We start from the raw sequence: 23724 nt of genomic DNA, 5'->3' as shown, positions 1-23724 counted from the left end.
CCTTCCCACGCTCACTTACTCTCACCACTCTCTCCACCCCAACATTCTCTCTTTTCTGAAAACTTCTACAAATCTTCAGAGAGAGAGAGAGAGAGAGAGAGAGAGAGAGAGAGAGAGAGAGAGAGAGAGAGAGAGAGAGAGAGAGAGAGAGAGAGAGAGAGAGAGAGAGAGAGAGAGAGAGAGAGAGAGAGAGAGGAATGAAGGAGGTATATGTGAGTATGCGTGTATATACATTCGTAAAACTACATTTTTCGTCACCTCTTTCTATAGGTATATATAGTTTGCCCTTAAAACGAAATCCCTTAATGTAATGTGTAGCAAAAACTTACCCACAGATTTGAGGCCTGGTACTGAGTGTAAGGCACTGCCATGTGACACTATGGGTAAGACATAGAGTCCTGGTATCCGATGTAAGGCACGGTGACCTGTTACTGTATGAGACAATAACCTGGTACTTGACGTAAGCTACAGTGACCTGTTACTTAGTGTAAAAGACAATGACCTGGCACTTGATGCAAATCACAGAGACCTGTTACTTAGTGCAGGAGACAGTGGCTTGGTGCTCATCATAAACTACAGTGCCCTGAGACACTGTAAGTCACAATGACCTTATGATCCTCGTCAGCCAGAGTGACCACACATCCCTAGCACTGTCTCTATGTAAGTCCAGGTAAGGGACAAGGGCCTGGTTCCCTAGGTCTATATATCGGGTACCACACCCTCAGGAGCTTAGAAATTGAGGTTGCCTTACCTGTTGGCGCCCCAACTGCCATCAGGGACGTTGTAGGGTTTGAGACAGTCCGAGGTAAAGTTCCTGACCAGGGTTCGACCCCACCGTATGGCCGCCAGCGACCACATCTTCCCTGCAGTGTCTGAGGAGTTAATAAAGTAATGAGTTTTGAGATCGGAGGAGGCTCGTGCCTCGGACGTCTAGCGATATGACTAAATATAAGCGGGATCACCAGACTCCACCTGCTCGAGGTTACACTGCGAGTGAAAAGTCACCTTGAGGGATGCTGTGTCACCTGGAGTACAGCCTCGTTAGAGAACCTCTCACTCCAAAGGAGTCTGCATTTCCCTCTCGCTGGAATAAACAGTCTTGGCCTACAGGATCCTTTACAAAGGAGTCCTGGATAACATCAGGACTCTTTCGTGGAAACTGGTCCTACAGTAACGATAAGTAAATCAAATATCATGACTACTGAAGCCTCGGGGCAAACCAAAACATGAATGATGCATTTCGTAAATCAATTCAAATTCAAAAAGAAGAATCAAAGGTCTTTGTCCACTGAGAACAAGAACCTCTTCTTTTTGTTCGAGCATGTCTGACGATAACACAGGAATTATCCCTGAACGGTTAGTTATGGTGCCATAAATACTGTATTTCAACGCTCTGAGCATGACGGAATGACCTTAGGGTTTAATGACCCTTTGGGATCAGTCTTACTTTCAGTCTGCCACAAGATCTGAACCATATTCCATCGTTTACAAGGAACTTGCTGTTCATAAATGTATCATCAAAGACACATACTGGATTGGGAAAGTGTACTGTCCTCATGCATGTCATCATCATTATGCACGTGAATATCTATTCATATTTAGATCAGTCTTCATCATATAAATATATGCATAATCTAGGTCATCATACATACAAATGCTAATTTTCATCATATACATGCAAGATGTTAACATATGTATTCATACAAGTCGTCATACAATAAACATCATCACATTCATACGTATCTTTTCCTCTTCCTATCAAAATAAACTCTCTCTCTCTCTCTCTCTCTCTCTCTCTCTCTCTCTCTTGTCGCTGTCTCCCGCATTAGCGAGGTAGCGCAAGGAAACGGACAAAAGAATGACCCAACCCACCCACGTACATATGTATATACATAAGCGCCCACACATGCACATATACATACGTATACATTTCAACGTATACGTACATATACTTACACAGACATATACATATGTACACATGTACATATTCATACTTGCTGCCTTCATCCATTCCCATCACCGCCCCGCTACACATGAGATGGCATCCCCCATCTCCCACGCATGTACGAGGTAGCTCTAGGAAAAGAAAACAAAGGCCACATTCGTTCACACTCAGTCTCTAGCTGTCATATATAATGCACCGAAACCACATCTCCCTTTCCACATCAAGGCCAAACAAAATTTTTCATGGATTACCTGAGACGCTTCACATGTCCTGGTTCAATACAGTGACAGCACGTCGACCCCGGTATACCACATCGTTCCAATTCACTCTATTCCTGGCACGCCTTTCACCCTCCTGCATGTTCAGACCGCGATCGCTCAAAATCTTTTCCACTCCATCCTACCACCTCCAATTTGGTCTCCCACTTCTCGTTCCCTTCATCTCTGACACATATATACCTCTTTGTCAATCTTTCCCCGCTCATTTTCTCCATGTGACCAAACCATTTCAATACAACCTCTTCTGCTCTCTCAACAACGCTCTTTTTATCACCAAACATCTCTCTTAAACTTTCAATACTTACTCGATCAAATCACCTCACAGCACATACTTCCCTCAAACATCTCATTTCCAATACATCCACCCTCCTCTGCACAACCCTATCAATAGCCCATGCCTCACAACCACATAACAATTGTTGAAACCACTATTCCTTCAAACATACCCATTTTTGCTCTCCGAGATAACGTTCTCGACTTCCACACATTCTTCAACGCTCGCAGAACCTTCGCCCCCTCCCCCAACCCGTGACACCTCCGCTTCCACGGTTCCATCCGTTGCTAAATCCACTTCCAGATATTTAAAACAGTTCACTTCCTCTATCTTTTCTAATTCCCATGTTTCTTAAATCCTTTAATGTAAATGTTGCCTTCAGCAACAATAATACTATAAAGAATATCTTAATCAGGAATTCACCAGAAAAATCTCTTGGATGAATCTATAAAGTGCCATGTGGAAATTGTGATGAATTTCATTTTGGGCAGACTCATATGAATATCTTGATCGCGCGCAAAATTATGAACCTTTCCAATATATATATATATATATATATATATATATATATATATATATATATATATATATATATATATATATATATATATATATATATGAATATATATATATAAATATATATATATATATTTATTTATCTATCTATTATACTTTGTCGCTGTCTCCCGCGTTTGCGAGGTAGCGCAAGGAAACAGACGAAAGAAATGGCCCAACCCACCCCCATACACATGTATATACATACGTCCACACACGTAAATATACATACCTACACAGCTTTCCATGGCTTACCCCAGGCGCTTCACATGCCTTGATTCAATCCACTGACAGCACGTCAACCCCGGTATACCACACCGCTCCAATTCACTCTATTCCTTGCCCTCCTTTCACCCTCCTGCATGTTCAGGCCCCGATCACACAAAATCTTTTTCACTCCATCTCTCCACCTCCAATTTGGTCTCCCTCTTCTCCTTGTTCCCTCCACCTCTGACACATGTATCCTCTTGGTCAATCTTTCCTCACTCATCCTCTCCATGTGCCCAAACCACTTCAAAACACCCTCTTCTGCTCTCTCAACCACGCTCTTTTTATTTCCACACATCTCTCTTACCCTTACGTTACTCACTCGATCAAACCACCTCACACCACACATTGTCCTCAAACATCTCATTTCCAGCACATCCATCCTCCTGCGCACAACTCTATCCATAGCCCACGCCTCGCAACCATACAACATTGTTGGAACCACTATTCCTTCTTACATACCCATTTTTGCTTTCCGAGATAATGTTCTCGACTTCCACACATTCTTCAAGGCCCCCAGAATTTTCGCCCCCTCCCCCACCCTATGATCCACTTCCGCTTCCATGGTTCCATCCGCTGCGAGATCCACTCCCAGATATCTAAAACACTTCACTTCCTCCAGTTTTTCTCCATTCAAACTCACCTCCCAATTGACTTGACCCTCAACCCTACTGTACCTAATAACCTTGCTCTTATTCACATTTACTCTTAACTTTCTTCTTCCACACACTTTACCAAACTCAGTCACCATTTATATTGGATTGGCGGAATGCGTGCATAGTGCCATTGATATAAATATATATATATATATATATATATATATATATATATATATATATATATATATATATATATAAATATATATATATATATATATATATATATATATATATATATATATATATATATATATATATATATATATGAATATATATACATGGGAGGGTATTGATTGAGAGGGTGAAGGCATGTACATAGCATCAGATTGGGGAAGAGCAGTGTGGTTTCAGAAGTGGTAGAGGATGTGTGGATCAGGTGTTTGCTTTGAAGAATGTATGTGAGAAATACTTAGAAAAGCAAATGGATTTGTATGTAGCATTTATGGATCTGGAGAAGGCATATGATAGAGTTGATAGAGATGCTCTGTGGAAGGTATTAAGAATATATGGTGTGGGAGGCAAGTTGTTAGAAGCAGTGAAAAGTTTTTATCGAGGATGTAAGGCATGTGTACGTGTAGGAAGAGAGGAAAGTGATTGGTTCTCAGTGAATGTAGGTTTGTGGCAGGGGTGTGTGATGTCTCCATGGTTGTTTAATTTGTTTATGGATGAGGTTGTTAGGGAGGTGAATGCAAGAGTTTTGGAAAGAGGGGCAAGTATGAAGTCTGTTGGGGATGAGAGAGCTTGGGAAGTGAGTCAGTTGTTGTTCGCTGATGATACAGCGCTGGTGGCTGATTCATGTGAGAAACTGCAGAAGCTGGTGACTGAGTTTGGTAAAGTGTGTGAAAGAAGAAAGTTAAGAGTAAATGTGAATATGAGCAAGGTTATTAGGTACAGTAGGGTTGAGGGTCAAGTCAATTGGGAGGTAAGTTTGAAAGGAGAAAAACTGGAGGAAGTAAAGTGTTTTAGATATCTGGGAGTGGATCTGGCAGCGGATGGAACCATGGAAGCGGAAGTGGATCATAGGGTGGGGGAGGGGACGAAAATCCTGGGGGCCTTGAAGAATGTGTGTAAGTCGAGAACATTACCTCGGAAAGCAAAAATGGGTATGTTTGAAGGAATAGTGGTTCCAACAATGTTGTATGGTTGCGAGGCGTGGGCTATGGATAGAGTTGTGCGCAGGAGGATGGATATGCTGGAAATGAGATGTTTGAGGACAATGTGTGGTGTGAGGTGGTTTGATCGAGTGAGTAACGTAAGGGTAAGAGAGATGTGTGGAAATAAAAAGAGCGTGGTTGAGAGAGCAGAAGAGGGTGTTTTGAAATGGTTTGGGCACATGGAGAGAATGAGTGAGGAAAGATTGACCAAGAGGATATATGTGTCGGAGGTGGAGGGAACGAGAAGTGAGAGACCACATTGGAGATGGAAAGATGGAGTGAAAAAGATTTTGTGTGATCGGGGCCTGAATATGCAGGAGGGTGAAAGGAGGGCAAGGAATAGAGTGAATTGGATCGATGTGGTATACCAGGGTTGACGTGCTGTCAGTGGATTGAATCATGGCATGTGAAGCGTCTGGGGTAAACCATGGAAAGCTGTGTAGGTATGTATATTTGCGTGTGTGGACGTGTATGTATATACATGTGTATGGGGGTGGGTTGGGCCATTTCTTTCGTCTGTTCCCTTGCGCTACCTCGCAAACGCGGGAGACAGCGACAAAGCAAAAAAAAAAAAAATAAAATTTATATATATATATATATATATATATATATATTTATATATATATATATATATATATATATATATATATATATATATATCCTGAACCAGGTCCTCATTTTATCGACTAACCCTTGGGGTGGATGAACAGCTAGGTTGACTGGAGCGACAGCCGCAACGAGGATTCGATCCTGTGCGCTCGACCCTGGGCACCCGTGGATGAGTCATGGTCAGGGGTTGCTGACACGAACGTATGCCGTGTTACTGTAAAGCAGGACACTCGTGTCAACGGGTCTCCCAATTCATGCAGTATAGATGACATCGCATGTCCTTGTTTCCCCTGGGCCCGAGATGCTATCAACTATTGTGATCCAAATCATTCGATGTATTCGTACCCTCAGTGATATCGATCATTGAGCCCTCGAGTACGATAACTTAGCCCGAGTACGATGACTTAGCCATTGAGTACAAAGCGTTTAGTCGTCAGGCTCAAAGGTTTAAGCCAGTGTACTCAAAAGCTTAAACATTTGAACTCTGTAATTTTGTAACCTCCTCTTCTTTTCCAACGTGATCAATGTATTGCTAACTGTCCAACTAATAAGGCCACTTAATTTGGCACTTAATTTCCTCTGAATCAAATTTGGATAGTTCGGCTTCTGATGATCTGCCTCCATCTTCTCTCACTGTAAATGTGTCATCTTCTATATTCTCATGGCGAAGTGTCTTCCAAAATGTCTCCCAGTTCCAGGTGGACAAGGTGTATGACTCAGATGGTATGCCTCCTCAGGTTTTAAGGAAATGTGCCTCTGAGCTTGCACCAGTCCTTGCTCGCCTATTTCGTCTCTGTCAAAAAACTCAGGCTTTCCATTCCGCTTAGAAGGACGCCTTGGTGCAGCCCATTGCCAAGAAAGGAGACCTTTCTAACCCTTACAAGTATTGCCCCATTGCTCTCACTTCTGCTGCCACCAAAGTCTTCGAATTCTTCCAAACTCGCACTTTCTCAAACACTTAGAATCGTATTTCTGTTTCTTTAGATTACCATTGTGGATTTAGTTGTGCTAAGTGATCTATGTGACTCTCCTCTGGTCCTCCTTTCTCAAGAATTTTGGTAAAACTTTTGTCTTAGTTCTCCATATTCTCCAGAATATTTGACGTGGTGTGGCATAAGTCTTTGCTTTCTAAACTCCCTTACTTTGGTTTGTTTCGCTGCTTTTTTCAGTTTCCTCTTGCATAGTTCCTCTCTGCCGCTCCATCGCAGTAGTCATCGATGGAGCGGCTTTCCCCTCCTGTTGTATCAGTAGTGGTGTTCCGCAGGGTTCTGTCCTATCTCCTACTCTCTTTCTTCTCTCAGTAAATAATCTCTCTTTTACTTCTAACTCGTATAGCTGACTTTTATAGAATTTCTCTGGCAGAGATGCCTCTATTGCTAGCTCGGTGTTGTACTCTGTCCAGTCCAGCTACCTCTGAAGCAAGGCGACCAAAACTGAACACACAATATTCGTAGGGACGCCCCAGCGAGTTGTTCAATGAGGATTATCTTTGACTTCAGTTCGACTGATCTTCCTATTAAACCTAAAACTTGGCCTTTATTGCATTGCTTCTATGCACTGCTTATCTTACGGTCACCAGAGACTATTAAACCGAGGTGCTTTCCTCATTCACGTCATGCAGCTCAATAGGCTTGATGCTATGGTCTCTCTTCGTTTCTACCGCCAATGTGTCAAACTTTGCACTTAACGATAGTAGAATTCATTTGCTGTTTGTTAACGTTGTCAATCACCTTGTTTCTCAGGTTGCAACTGTAGACTTTCACTCGCTGTCATAACTTTACTTCCCACTTTAGAGTCGTCAGATTTTTGATTAACTTAACTCGTTACATCAAACCATTCTGAGGTTTGATCGTCAACCAGTACACTTTCCTTAAGGCCAGACAACAAATTTTTGGCCACCGAAGTATACGAACCCAACCTGAAAACTTTTGTCAAATCTATACGACGAGGAACTTGCCGGGATCATACAGGTTTACCAGACATGTATAACTGTATCATGCAGGTTTACCAGACATGTATAACTGTATCATGCAGGTTTACCAGACATGTATAACCGTATCATACAGGTTTACCAGACATGTATAACTGTATCATGCAGGTTTACCAGACATGTATAACCGTATCATACAGGTTTACCAGACATGTATAACCGTATCATGCAGGTTTACCAGACATGTATAACTGTATCATGCAGGTTTACCAGACATGTATAACTGTATCATGCAGGTTTACCAGACATGTATAACTGTATCATGCAGGTTTACCAGACATGTATAACTGTATCATGCAGGTTTACCAGACATGTATAACTGTATCATGCAGGTTTCCAGACATGTATAACGTATCATGCAGTTTACCAGACATGTATAACTGTATCATGCAGGTTTACCAGACATGTATATCCGTATCATACAGGTTACCCAGACATGTATAACCGACGTATCATGCAGGTTTACCAGACATGTATAACCGTATCATGCAGGTTTACCAGGACATGTATAACCGTATTTTACAGGTTTACCCGACATGTCTTACCTGTATCATGAAGGTTTACCAGACATGTATAACAGTACCTGCAGGTTTACCCAGACATGTAAACAGTATCATACTGGTTTTACCAGACATGTATACTGTATCATGCAGGTTTACCAGACATGTATAACTGTATCATGCAGGTTTACCAGACATGTATAACTGTATCATGTAGGTTTACCAGACATGTTTAAACTGTTTCATGACAGGTTTACCAGACATGTATAACTGTATCATGCAGGTTTACCAGACATGTTATAACCGTATCATGCAGGTTTACCAGACATGTATTACGTATCATGCAGGTTTACCAGTCATGTATAACAGTATCTTGCAGGTTTACCAGACATGTATAACTGTATCATGCAGGTTTACCAGACATGTATAACCGTATCATGTAGGTTTACCAGACATGTATAACCGTATCATTGCAGGTTTACCAGACATGTATAACCGTATCATGCAGGTTTTACCTGACATGTATAACAGTATCATGCAGGTTTACCAGACATGTATAACTGTATCATGCAGGTTTACCAGACATGTATAACTGTATCATGCAGGTTTACCAGACATGTATAACTGTATCATGCAGGTTTACCAGACATGTATAACTGTATCATGCAGGTTTACCAGACATGTATAACCGTATCATGCAGGTTTACCAGACATGTATAACTGTATCATGCAGGTTTACCAGACATGTATAACTGTATCATGCAGGTTTACCAGACATGTATAACCGTATCATGCAGGTTTACCAGACATGTATAACTGTATCATGCAGGTTTACCAGACATGTATAACTGTATCATGCAGGTTTACCAGACATGTATAACTGTATCATGCAGGTTTACCAGACATGTATAACTGTATCATGCAGGTTTACCAGACATGTATAACTGTATCATGCAGGTTTACCAGACATGTATAACTGTATCATGCAGGTTTACCAGACATGTATAACTGTATCATGCAGGTTTACCAGACATGTATAACTGTATCATGCAGGTTTACCAGACATGTATAACTGTATCATACAGGTTTACCAGACATGTATAACTGTATCATGCAGGTTTACCAGACATGTATAACTGTATCATGCAGGTTTACCAGACATGTATAACCGTATCATGCAGGTTTACCAGACATGTATAACTGTATCATACAGGTTTACCAGACATGTATAACTGTATCATGCAGGTTTACCAGACATGTATAACTGTATCATGCAGGTTTACCAGACATGTATAACTGTATCATGCAGGTTTACCAGACATGTATAACTGTATCATGCAGGTTTACCAGACATGTATAACTGTATCATGCAGGTTTACCAGACATGTATAACGTATCATGCAGGTTTACCAGACATGTATAACTGTATCATCAGGTTACCAGACATGTATAACTGTATCATGCAGGTTTACCAGACATGTATAACCGTATCATGCAGGTTTACCAGACATGTATAACCGTATCATGCAGGTTTACCAGACATGTATAACGTATCATCAGGTTTACCAGACATGTATAACGTATCATGCAGGTTTACCAGACATGTATAACTGTATCATGCAGGTTTACCAGACATGTATAACTGTATCATGCAGGTTTACCAGACATGTATAACTGTATCATGCAGGTTTACCAGACATGTATAACTGTATCATGCAGGTTTACCAGACATGTATAACTGTATCATGCAGGTTTACCAGACATGTATAACTGTATCATGCAGGTTTACCAGACATGTATAACTGTATCATGCAGGTTTACCAGACATGTATAACTGTATCATGCAGGTTTACCAGACATGTATAACTGTATCATGCAGGTTTACCAGACATGTATAACCGTATCATGCAGGTTTACCAGACATGTATAACTGTATCATGCAGGTTTACCAGACATGTATAACTGTATCATGCAGGTTTACCAGACATGTATAACTGTATCATGCAGGTTTACCAGACATGTATAACTGTATCATGCAGGTTTACCAGACATGTATAACTGTATCATGCAGGTTTACCAGACATGTATAACTGTATCATGCAGGTTTACCAGACATGTATAACTGTATCATGCAGGTTTACCAGACATGTATAACTGTATCATGCAGGTTTACCAGACATGTATAACCGTATCATGCAGGTTTACCAGACATGTATAACTGTATCATGCAGGTTTACCAGACATGTATAACTGTATCATGCAGGTTTACCAGACATGTATAACTGTATCATGCAGGTTTACCAGACATGTATAACCGTATCATGCAGGTTTACCAGACATGTATAACTGTATCATGCAGGTTTACCAGACATGTATAACTGTATCATGCAGGTTTACCAGACATGTATAACTGTATCATGCAGGTTTACCAGACATGTATAACTGTATCATGCAGGTTTACCAGACATGTATAACTGTATCATGCAGGTTTACCAGACATGTATAACTGTATCATGCAGGTTTACCAGACATGTATAACTGTATCATGCAGGTTTACCAGACATGTATAACTGTATCATGCAGGTTTACCAGACATGTATAACTGTATCATGCAGGTTTACCAGACATGTATAACTGTATCATGCAGGTTTACCAGACATGTATAACTGTATCATGCAGGTTTACCAGACATGTATAACCTGTATCATGCAGGTTTACCAGACATGTATAACTGTATCATGCAGGTTTACCAGACATGTATAACTGTATCATGCAGGTTTACCAGACATGTATAACTGTATCATGCAGGTTTACCAGACATGTATAACTGTATCATGCAGGTTTACCAGACATGTATAACTGTATCATGCAGGTTTACCAGACATGTATAACTGTATCATGCAGGTTTACCAGACATGTATAACTGTATCATGCAGGTTTACCAGACATGTATAACTGTATCATGCAGGTTTACCAGACATGTATAACTGTATCATGCAGGTTTACCAGACATGTATAACTGTATCATGCAGGTTTACCAGACATGTATAACTGTATCATGCAGGTTTACCAGACATGTATAACTGTATCATGCAGGTTTACCAGACATGTATAACTGTATCATGCAGGTTTACCAGACATGTATAACCTGTATCATGCAGGTTTACCAGACATGTATAACTGTATCATGCAGGTTTACCAGACATGTATAACTGTATCATGCAGGTTTACCAGACATGTATAACTGTATCATGCAGGTTTACCAGACATGTATAACTGTATCATGCAGGTTTACCAGACATGTATAACTGTATCATGCAGGTTTACCAGACATGTATAACTGTATCATGCAGGTTTACCAGACATATATAACCGTATCATGCAGGTTTACCAGACATGTATAACCGTATCATGCAGGTTTACCAGACATGTATAACTGTATCATGCAGGTTTACCAGACATGTATAACTGTATCATGCAGGTTTACCAGACATGTATAACCGTATCATGCAGGTTTACCAGACATGTATAACTGTATCATGCAGGTTTACCAGACATGTATAACTGTATCATGCAGGTTTACCAGACATGTATAACTGTATCATACAGGTTTACCAGACATGTATAACCGTATCATGCAGGTTTACCAGACATGTATAACTGTATCATGTAGGTTTACCAGACATGTATAACTGTATCATGTAGGTTTACCAGACATGTATAACTGTATCATACAGGTTTACCAGACATGTATAACCGTATCATGCAGGTTTACCAGACATGTATAACCGTATCATGCAGGTTTACCAGACATGTATAACTGTATCATGCAGGTTTACCAGACATGTATAACTGTATCATGCAGGTTTACCAGACATGTATAACTGTATCATACAGGTTTACCAGACATGCATAACAGTATCATACAGGTTTACCAGACATGTATAACTGTATCATGCAGGTTTACCAGACATGTATAACCGTATCATGCAGGTTTACCAGACATGTATAACCGTATCAAAAACCGCGGTGCCAATCGCTGATTCGATAGTGGTAAGTAAATGATTTACAATTATATGTTCATTATTAGTTTCCAAACCTTTACCAGCTACGAACCTCAAGCTAACTATGCAATGACCTCTGAGCAGGAACTTTGCCTTGTTTGGCTCACGTGCAGGTAAAGCTGACTCGCCTTTAGTCTAGATCATTATCATCTTCCACGGAAAATCATTGATATGAATATTGAGAAGACATCACATGAGTTTACATGAGGAAGACAGACAACAGGAGGCATGATTGGCCCACAACTGGGTTGTCTGGAAAAAGAAAAAATAGAAATGCAATTCCGCTCAGCATTTTTTTAAAGCAATCACCGACTTCCCGCTGCTGCAAATTAGCCTTCTAGTGTCCCCGTTACCGCTGTCGCTTATACATTTTTTTTTTTTTTTTGGGTGGGGAGGCATTTTTCCCAGAGTATATCTGAATTTACAAAATATTTGTCTAAACGACTTTTGAGGGTGCAGTATTTATAGTTTTAGCATTCACTACGTCTGACGGTAACTTATTCCAGTGCTCAACACAACTATGGGCCAATATATTTCCCACCTCCATACGACATCTTTTAACTTTGAGTTGTAATCCATTTGTTCTGGTAACCGTATTTTCTTGTATTTCGAAAAGATGTTCGTGATTTACTTAATCGAACTTGTTCAGAATTTTGAACACTTGGATTAAGTCGCCGCGAAGTCTACGTTTTGTAAGGGAGAAGAAATCCAATCGTTTCAGCCTCTTTTCATATGCCAGATTTCTAAGGGATGGGATCAATTTTGTCGCGCGTCTTTGTGCTTGCTCTAATTTTTCCTCGTCATTTTAATAGTTTAGAAATCAGAACTGGACAGCATATTCAAGGTGTGGTCGTATTAGAGAATTATAAAGTGTGAGGATTATTTCTGGTGTCTTGTAATCTGTGTTCCTGGCTATGGTTGCCTTTTTTACTTGTTACTTGACACTGTTTAGTGTATTTCAAATTGCTGCTCAAGACAACTCCAAGGTCATTTTCATTATTTACTTTAGTTAGAGAGTTCCCGAATAGTTTGTAGTCGTAAAGTATATTCTTGTCTCCAAAGTACATAACTTTACACTTGTCTACATCAAACTTCATTTGCCACATGTTTGACCACTCTGCTAGTAAGTTAAGATCTCTTTGAATCATTTCGCAGTCCCACCTGTTTGCAGCTTTACCTCCTAGTTTAGTATCGTCAAAAAATCTGGAGATCTTAGATATGAGACCGAGTTGTAGGTCGTTAATGTATATTATGAAAAGAATTGGGCCTAGGACCGACCCTTGTGGCACACCACTCGTTACGTCTAGCCAATCTGAGGCTTCGCCGTTTTACACTAAACACTGCTACCTTCCAGTAAGCCAGTCTCTGATCCATGTACAGAGTTCTTCACCGATTCCCTGTGTTTTGAATTTATGCAAAAGTCTCTTGTGATGTACTTTATCGAAAGTCTATTAAAAATCTAAATGTACCACATCAAACGGTACTTCTTTGTCCCAATTAGGATAAATGAACAAATCATCGTAGAATTTGAAACTTAGACTTCATCTAAGCTTCACTATAAGTCCAATGGCCAACTGATTTGATGTATCTAAGTGAATAGCATCACTCAGTCACTTCACAAGTACATCCTCTCTTTCAAAAAAGCGAGGAAGCGAACCATTGGTGAACTTGTGCCACACCTGGCGAATATATGATCACGATTTTCACATAAGAATGTTGCATCATAATTCGAAAAATAAAGTTCCAAAAACTCCCAACTCGACACTGTACTACACCTGATGATGTGTGGTGTCCACTGCAGACAGCAAGGTGGTATACTGCACACTGCCACGACGTGAGGCACACTGCTACAATATCATGCAACACTACCATATCATTGCCAGCTACTTCTATAATGTTCCAGAACCGGTGTGAAATTTGAGCAATAGACTTTTATAGATAAATCTTGTTTCCCGATGGTCATTAAGGTAAGCGGGACGTATATGAATGAGTTACGGGTTTGATCGATGAAATATTAGTCTCTGAGACTAGAAATTTCATGATAATGAAACTTGAAGCTTAATCATGACTTACGCAAGCGGCGTCACTAGGCATGTATAGGGTCAATGGATAGCATCTTGGTATGAATATTGTTGTTCTACGTATGTGGGTCTTGCATCTCTGTAGTCACACGGGAGACCAGTCATTGAATTACTTATAGGAATGACTGTAAATTTAACCTGATAATGATACTTAGTTTACTGTTTTTATCAAGTAATGATATATAGAAAACACACACACACACACACACACACACACACACACACACACACACACACACACACATACTATCCTGCATCAGAAGTTTATTAATAAGCTTTCTTGAAATGGGCTGAGGCTACTAGAGGAGAGTGTTGTCATAAGACCATCACTCCTTTTGATCTATTGAATAATTTTGCCAGAAACTATAATCTCCCGCTTGGAAATATTTGCAGATGATGCGAAGGTCATCAGAGAAGTAAAAAGCGATGAATTTTGCACCAACACACAAGAAACCTTGTTAAACTCCAAAGCTGGTCAGAGACATGGATGGCGTAAATCAACCCGAGTAAATGTAAAGAAATGGAATTGAGCACAACGAAAGGCCTTGATATGAGTAGCATCTATCAGGATATAGGCTGGAGAAATCTGTCTTAGAGAAGGACTTGGGAGTTGAGATAGTCGCTAACCTGTCGCCAGAGTCCCACTTTAGGAGAACAATTAAGGAGACCCACTGTTTGCTAGCAAGTAATATAATTTCTTTCAAGTTCTTGGTAAAGGAAATACTCGGCGAACAGTTCACGGGATAGAATATGCTTCTTTCAGACCAAAGAACCAAGGCATTGTGGTGGAGGGCTCTGTAACTTCCATATGACAAGGGCAGGCATATGGGTACCTTTAGCCACATATAGAGAAGAAGACGTGGTTCAGTACAAAGGAGATGTCCAAAAGCGAAGGAGTTTAGTGAGGTCCTGTGAAGCATTTACATGCTGCTCCCCAACCAACCAGCATTTAAAAGTCACACGGAGGAAACAAATGAATACATTAGGATGAGAAAGAAGGAACATAGAATCTTTGAAAGGAATATTATAGACAAGGTGGAGACTATCAAAACTTTGCCACAGATTCATCGGGAGCAAATTGTCAGTTAAAGAGAAGCTAACAAGGCGAAGGGATTCAGAAGATATTGGTATAGCTGTCGGGGATGATGTATGAGATATGCCATGAACTGAATAACAAGCTCAAAAGTGTTTTCACAGTGGAAGACACTATAGCCCAACACCAGTGAGTTAGGGTGGGGAGCAAGACCTGGAAAACATTACTGTATTTAAAAAACACAAAATAACACGATATTTTAAAGGATGTTGACCGCTATAAAACTCATGGTCCTGATGAAATTCCCCAATGTGCTGAGGATGTGTGGAGACACACATGATAAACCACTTGAAATGTTGTTCTAGGTGTCGCTGGAGAAGATTAGAGTTCCTTGTGAATGAAAAAGGGTAAAGGTCATATCTGTCTTTAAGAAACGGACTGGAGGAATGTGCCGAACTGCAAACTGGTCTGCATGGCGAGCGTGGTCTGTAATTGCTATAAATGGATGAATAATTGCAAAGGAGAAATTAGCTAAGTGAGACAGCTTAGTTTTAGGGAAGAGAGGTCATGTGTAACGAACTTCTTAGATTTCTATGAGAGAGTGAGCTCCTTTTAAGACAAAAGAGAGGGCTAGCTAGCTTGTCTTTATTTGGACTTAATGGACTATCAGAAAGCATCTGACACAGTACCAAATAGGAGCTTAGTATGAAAAATGATCTTCAGGCAGAAAGGAGAAAGAGACTACTTTGATGAAGAGAAGATTTTCTTACTAGATGGGAAATAAGAATGTTTGTCAGGAAGCCTACTCGAATTGGATTGAGGTCACTAGTGGTGTGCCGCTGGGGTTTGTTTTGGGACTATTGCTTTAATTCATTTATGTATAACACTTGCCAGGAGGATTAGACTCCTACCTGCGAATACACGAGGATGATACCAAGGTCATAAAGGAAGTGGAATGGAAGGACTGCATCAACTTACACGGGGAGCAAGACAAATTTTAAGCTTGGTTTCATATATGGTTGATGAAATTCAATCCTAGTAAATGTAAGGTAATGGGAATGGGCAGAGTGAAAGTAAGCCTCTATATGAAGGGAAAATAATGGGGAACACTCAAAGAATCCTCGATATAGATATTATACGGGAGGACATAAGCTGCAGAAATCTGTTTGTGAGAAAGACTTGGGAGTCGGCATCGTCCCTAACCTGTCGTGACTCAGACTCTTACATTAAAGAATAGTACAGGAAATAAAGCGTCTGCTGGTATATACTACAATAGAATATAAGTCTATGGACAATGATGCTGCTCACATTCGTAGATTTGGACAAAGTTTTGATATATATTGATATATATTGATATATATTTGATATATATTTCTCGTGTTTGGACACTGCGTTCGAAGAAGCACAAAGAACTTAAGAAAAAGTCCAGAGAAGAAGATGAAAGATATTACCAGAATTGAGAAAGCTGAGTTACAGGGGAGTGCTTGTCGCCTTACATTTGTCAGCTATTGAAAAACGAAGAGTAAAGGGTGACTTGATCAGTACCTCAAAGCTATTAAACGAGTTTTATGATGTTAGTAGTAAGCAGTTCTTTTATACACGCAATTGCAAAGGTCATAATATGAAATTAAGAAAGAAATTGTCAGGAAAGAAATATGTGTTTATAAAGTATGAGTCGTTCATGAATGAACGGAATAAGCCAAGTGAATCAGATTCTCAATATGGACAGCTGAGGACAAGGGGGTAAAGGGAACGCAACTTATTGCATGTCGTTGTGGAAGAGACGGGAGGGGGGGGGGGGACCATATGGACAAAAAAAAAAAAAAAAACAGAGGTTTGATAACGTGGGTTACGCTATCGTGTTGGCAACACCTGATGGGATGTGAGATCTGCAAAATATTATGGAATATTGATAAGTGTTCGAGATAGGAAAAAAATATCCTTGATTGTAGAAAAATCTAACTATACTTTCCGAATACAATAGCCACTGTCGAGCTTATACAAACCCCAGTGGTATAAGGAAAGCTCATACTCTCACGAAAACCGTCTTATAGTCTGTACATACACATCTATGAAATGGGATACGTTATCAGTAGCTTGAAAATCAGAGTTCTGCAACAACTGATACAACCCGTCTACAGTCTCAAAGATAATCTCTGTAACTACTTGCTAAAACAAGTATTCCCTGTGTGTCGTAGAAGGCGACTAAAAGGGGAGGGAGCGGGTGGCTGGAAATCCTCCCCTCTCGCTTTTTTCAATTTTCCAAAAGAAGGAACAGAGAAGGGGGCCAGGTGAGGATATTCCCTCGAAGGCCCAGTCCTCTGTTCTTAACGCTACCTCGCTATCGCGGGAAATGGCGAATAGTACGAAAGAAAGAAAAGAATATATATTCCTATGGTATTGCAGTGGAATTTATTAAAAAAGGGGGTGACTGAGTTGTTGACTGGTTGGTAAGGTTATTTAATGTATGTATGACTCATGGTGAGGTGCCTGAGGATTGGCGGAATGCGTGCATAGTGCCATTGTACAAAGGCAAAGGGGATAAAGGAGAGTGCGCAAATTCCAGAGGTATAAGTTTGTTAAGTATTCCTAAGAAATTATATGGGAGGGTATTGATTGAAAGGGTGAAGTATGTACGGAGCATCAGATTGGAGAAGAGCAGTGTGGTTTCAGAAGTGGTAGAGGATGTGCGGATCAGGTGTTTGCTTTGAAGAATGTATGTGAGAAATACTTTAAAAAACAAATAGATTTGTATGTAGCTTTATGGATCTGGAGAAGGCATATGATAGAGTTGATAGAGATGCTCTTTGGAGGGTATTAAGAATATATGGGATGGGAAGCAAGTTGTTAGAAGCAGTGAAAAGTTTTTATCGAGGATGCAAGTCATGTGTACGATTAGAAAGAGGAAAATGATTGGTTCTCAGTGAATGTCGGTTTCCGGCAGGGGTGCGTGATGTCTCCATGGTTGTTTAATTTGTTTATGGATGTGGTTGTTAGGGAGGTGAATGCAAGAGTTTTGGAGAGAGGGGAAAGTATGCAGTCTTTTGTGGATGAGTCAGTTGTTGTTCGCTGATGATACAGCGCTGCTGGCTGATTCGGGTGAGAAACTGCAGAAGCTGGTGACTGAGGTTGGTAAAGGGTGTGGAAGAAGAAAGCTGAGAGTGAATGTGAATAAGAGCAAGGTTATTAGGTACAGTAGGGTTGAGGGACAAGACAATTGGGAGGTATGTTTGAATGGAGAAAAACTTGAGGAAGTGAAGTGTTTTAGATATCTAGGAGTGGATTTGGCAGCGGATGGAACCATGGAAGCGGAATTGAGTCACAGGGTGGGGGAGAGGGTGAAAGTTCTGGGAGGATTGAAAAATGTATGGACGACGAGAAAAATATCTTGAAAAGCAAAAATGGGTATGTCAGAAGGAATAGTGGTTCCAACAATGCTATATGGTTGCGAGGCTTGGGCTATAGATAGAGTTGTGCGGAGGAGGGTGGATGTGTTGGAAATGAGATGTTTCAGGACAATATATGGTGTGTGGTGGTTTGATCGAATAAGTAATGAAGAAAGAGTAAGAGAGATGTGTGATAATAAAAAGGAAAAGTGTGGTTGAGAGAGTAAAAGATGGTGTTTTCAATGGTTTGGTCACATGGAGAGAATGAGTGGGGAAAAGATTGACAAAGAGGATATATACGTCAGAGGTGGAGAGAAAGAGAAGTGGGAGACCAAACTGGAGGTAGAAGGATAGAGTGAAAAAGATTTTAAGTGATCTGTGCCTGAACATGCAGGAAGGTGAAAGGCGTGCAAGGAATAGAGTGAATTAGAACGATGTGGGATACCGGACTCGACATGCTGTCAATGGATTGAGCCAGGACATGTGAAGCGTTTCGGATAAACCATGGACACTTTTATGGGGCATGGATATGGAAAGGGAGCTGTGGTCTCGGTGCATTATACATGGCAGCTAAAGACTGAGTGTGAACGAATGTGGCCTTTGTTGTCTTTTCCTAGCGCTATTTCGCGCGCATGCAGAGGTGCGGGGTTGTCATTTCATGTTTGGTGGGGTGGCGACAGGAATGAATAAAGGCAGCAAATATGAAAATATGTACATGTGTATATATGTATATGTCTGTGTGTGTATATATATGTATACATTGAGATGTATAGGTATGTATATGTCCGTGTGTGGACGTGTATGTATATACATGTGTATGTAGGTGGGTTGCGACATTCTTTCGTCTGTTTCCTTCCCCTACCTCGCTGAAGCGGGAGACACCGACAAATCATAATGAAATATATATATATATATACATATATATATATATATATATATATATATATATATATATATATATATATATAATATATATATATATATATATATATATATATATATATATATATATGTATATATATATATCTATATATATATATATATATATATATATATATATATATATATATATATATATATATAATATATATATATATATTTTTTTTTTTTTTATTATACTTTGTCGCTGTCTCCCGCGTTTGCGAGGTAGCGCAAGGAAACAGACGAAAGAAATGGCCCAACCCACCCCCCATACACATGTATATACATACGTCCACACACGCAAATATACATACCTACACAGCTTTCCATGGTTTACCCCAGACGCTTCACATGCCTTGATTCAATCCACTGACAGCACGTCAACCCCGGTATGCCACATCGCTCCAATTCACTCTATTCCTTGCCCTCCTTTCACCCTCCTGCATGTTCAGGCCCCGATCACACAAAATCTTTTTCACTCCATCTTTCCACCTCCAATTTGGTCTCCCTCTTCTCCTCGTTCCCTCCACCTCCGACACATATATCCTCTTGGTCAATCTTTCCTCACTCATTCTCTCCATGTGCCCAAACCACATTCAAAACACCCTCTTCTGCTCTCTCAACCACGCTCTTTTTATTTCCACACATCTCTCTTACCCTTACGTTACTTACTCGATCAAACCACCTCACACCACACATTGTCCTCAAATATCTCATTTCCAGCACATCCATCCTCCTGCGCACAACTCTATCCATAGTCTACGCCTCGCAACCATACAACATTGTTGGAACCACTATTCCTTCAAACATACCCATTTTTGCTTTCCGAGATAATGTTCTCGACTTCCACACATTCTTCAAGGCTCCCAGAATTTTCGCCCCCTCCCCCACCCTATGATCCACTTCCGCTTTCATGGTTCCATCCGCTGCCAGATCCACTCCTAGATATCTAAAACACTCCACTTCCTCCAGTTTTTCTCCATTCAAACTCACCTCCCAATTGACTTGACCCTCAACCCTACTGTACCTAATAACCTTGCTCTTATTCACATTTACTCTTAACTTTCTTCTTCACACACTTTACCAAACTCAGTCACCAGCTTCTGCAGTTTCTCACATGAATCAGCCACCAGCGCTGTATCATCAGTGAACAACAACTGACTCACTTACCAAGCTCTCTCATCCCCAACAGACTTCATACTTGCCCCTCTTTCCAAAACTCTTGCATTCACCTCCCTAACAACCCCATCCATAAACAAATTAAACAACCATGGAGACATCACACACCCCTGCCGCAAACCTACATTCACTGAGAACCAATCACTTTCCTCTCTTCCTACACGTACACATGCCTTACATCCTCGATAAAAACTTTTCACTGCTTCTAACAACTTGCCTCCCACACCATATATTCTTAATACCTTCCACAGAGCATCTCTATCAACTCTATCATATGCCTTCTCCAGATCCATAAATGCTACATACAAATCCAATTGCTTTTCTAAGTATTTCTCACATACATTCTTCAAAGCAAACACCTGATCCACACATCCTCTACCACTTCTGAAACCACACTGCTCTTCCCCAATCTGATGCTCTGTACATGCCTTCACCCTCTCAATCAATACCCTCCCATATAATTTGCCAGGAATACTCAACAAACTTATACCTCTGTAATTTGAGCACTCACTCTTATCCCCTTTGCCTTTGTACAATGGCACTATGCACGCATTCCGCCAATCCTCGGGCACCTCACCATGAGTCATACATACATTAAATAACCTTACCAACGAGTCAACAATACAGTCACCCCCTTTTTTAATAAATTCCACTGCAATACCATCCAAACCTGCTGCCTTGCCGGCTTTCATCTTCCGCAAAGCTTTTACTTCCTCTTCTCTGTTTACCAAATCATTTTCCCTAACCCTCTCACTTTGCACACCACCTCGACCAAAACACCCTATATCTGCCACTCTATCATCAAACACATTCAACAAACCTTCAAAATACTCACTCCATCTCCTTCTCACATCACCACTACTTGTTATCACCTCCCCATTTGCGCCCTTCACTGAAGTTCCCATTTGCTCCCTTGTCTTACGCACTTTATTTACCTCCTTCCAGAACATCTTTTTATTCTCCTTAAAATTTAATGATACTCTCTCACCCCAACTCTCATTTGCCCTTTTTTTCACCTCTTGCACCTTTCTCTTGACCTCCTGTCTCTTTCTTTTATACGTCTCCCACTCAATTGCATTTTTTCCCTGCAAAAATCGTCCAAATGCCTCTCTCTTCTCTTTCACTAATACTCTTACTTCTTCATCCCACTCACTACCCTTTCTAATCAACCCACCTCCCACTCTTCTCATGCCACAAGCATCTTTTGCGCAATCCATCACTGATTCCCTAAATACATCCCATTCCTCCCTCACTCCCCTTACTTCCATTGTTCTCACCTTTTTCCATTCTGTACTCAGTCTCTCCTGGTACTTCCTCACACAAGTTTCCTTCCCAAGCTCACTTTCTCTCACCACCCTCTTCACCCCAACATTCACTCTTCTTTTCTGAACACCCATACAAATCTTCACCTTTGCCTCCACAAGATAATGATCAGACATCCCTCCAGTTGCACCTCTCAGCACATTAACATCCAAAAGTCTCTCTTTCGCACGCCTGTCAATTAACACGTAATCCAATAACGCTCTCTGGCCATCTCTCCTACTTACATAAGTATACTTATGTATATCTCGCTTTTTAAACCAGGTATTCCCAATCATCAGTCCTTTTTCAGCACATAAATCTACAAGCTCTTCACCATTTCCATTTACAACACTGAACACCCCATGTATACCAATTATTCCCTCAACTGCCACATTACTCACCTTTGCATTCAAATCACCCATCACTATAACCCGGTCTCGTGCATCAAAACCACTAACACACTCATTCAGCTGCTCCCAAAACACTTGCCTCTCATGATCTTTCTTCTCATGCCCAGGTGCATTTGCACCAATAATCACCCATCTCTCTCCATCAACTTTCAGTTTTACCCATATTAATCGAGAATTTACTTTCTTACATTCTATCACATACTTCCACAACTCCTGTTTCAGGATTACTGCTACTCCTTCCCTTGCTCTTGTCCTCTCACTAACCCCTGACTTTACTCTCAAGACATTTCCAAACCACTCTTCCCCTTTACCCTTGAGCTTCGTTTCACTCAGAGCGAAAACATCCAGGTTCCTTTCCTCAAACATACTACCTATCTCTCCTTTTTTCACATCTTGGTTACATCCACACACATTTAGGCACCCCAATCAGAGCCTTCGAGGAGGATGAGCACTCCCCGCGTGACTCCTTCTTCTGTTTCCCATTTTAGAAAGTTAAAAAATACAAGGAGGGGAGGATTTCTGGCCCCCCGCTCCCGTCCCCTCTAGTCGCTTTCTACGACACGCGAGGAATCCGTGGGAAGTATTCTTTCACCCCTATCCCCAGGGATAATATACATATATATATACATATACACACACACACACACACACACGCACATATACACCCACACATACATAGATATATATACATGTGAAAAATGTAAGAAACAATTTAGAAAACTGAAACTTCTAGCTTGAAATGAAATGAAAAAATGAATGTCACATAATGGTTCAACCTCTGGCCATGGAAAAAGGAAAATGTTTAATTTATTTACACAAACGTTTTTCTACTACGTTTGTGAATGAAGAACCATTGCAACACAAACCTCGCCAGGTGGTAGAGTGTCCCGCAGTGTATCGGGACAGACTTCCCCAAAACTTTTTTAAAGGGGAAGTAAATGTTTATAGTTGTGTTACTGGAGTGATAGTTTTCATACATGGTGGTTTGACAAGAAAATAGTGATATTGGAAAAGAGTGTAGCTTAGACATTGAAGCTTATTGATACATTGGTTAAAATGATATATATATATATATATATATATATATATATATATATATATATATAAGTATAAGTAT

At 40.4% G+C, this 23724-nt stretch overlaps 1 protein-coding gene across 2 annotated transcripts in view; it reads right to left on the bottom strand.

The window, feature by feature from the left end:
* The window catches only part of LOC139746531 (putative aldolase class 2 protein PA3430), a 45365-nt gene extending 31239 nt beyond the window's left edge, over positions 1-14126 (bottom strand). Inside the window, exons 1-2 of one of the 2 annotated variants that reach the window (XR_011712171.1) lie at positions 14071-14120; positions 752-863 (exon numbers count right to left, since the gene is read on the bottom strand). The gene's annotated coding sequence lies outside the window, so the exon portion shown is untranslated. Of the gene's footprint in view, positions 1-751; positions 864-14070 lie in introns of both variants that reach the window. The other variant, XM_071657854.1, reaches the window with a different exon arrangement.
* Between the last annotated feature and the right edge of the window lie 9598 nt (positions 14127-23724).

Source organism: Panulirus ornatus, chromosome 65 (assembly GCF_036320965.1).
Source record: "Panulirus ornatus isolate Po-2019 chromosome 65, ASM3632096v1, whole genome shotgun sequence".
Classification (NCBI taxonomy): Eukaryota; Metazoa; Arthropoda; class Malacostraca; order Decapoda; family Palinuridae; genus Panulirus; species Panulirus ornatus.
This window is presented reverse-complemented; position numbering and strand designations above follow the sequence as displayed.